We start from the raw sequence: 322 nt of genomic DNA on the forward strand, positions 1-322 counted from the left end.
GTCTACAGCCATGCCACCCTGAACATGTTCGATCTCATCTGATCTCGGAATCTAAGCTGGGTTGGGCCTGGTTACAACTTGGATGGGAGACCACCTAGGAATACCAGATACTGTAAACAAACAAACAAACAAACAAACAAACAAACAAAACTGCCTGTCAACGATGACAGACTGGACAGAGTGGAACCACTGCAATCTGTCTATCCTCAGCACCCCAACTTGCCCCAGCCTGCGAGGTCTTTCATCTGAACCACGACCGTGGCCTCTGAGTGGCTGCCTACTCTCTTCTCACTGCCCCCATTCCCACAAAGCAACCAAAGGT

The 322-nt window shown here is 50.0% G+C and overlaps 1 pseudogene; it reads left to right on the top strand.

Annotated features, from left to right (window-relative positions):
• Nucleotides 1–119, top strand: LOC111739013 (annotated as a pseudogene).
• The last annotated feature ends 203 nt before the right edge of the window (nucleotides 120–322 follow it).

This window comes from Pteropus vampyrus, unplaced genomic scaffold (genome assembly GCF_000151845.1).
Source record: "Pteropus vampyrus isolate Shadow unplaced genomic scaffold, Pvam_2.0 Scaffold45, whole genome shotgun sequence".
NCBI classification, from domain to species: domain Eukaryota; kingdom Metazoa; phylum Chordata; class Mammalia; order Chiroptera; family Pteropodidae; genus Pteropus; species Pteropus vampyrus.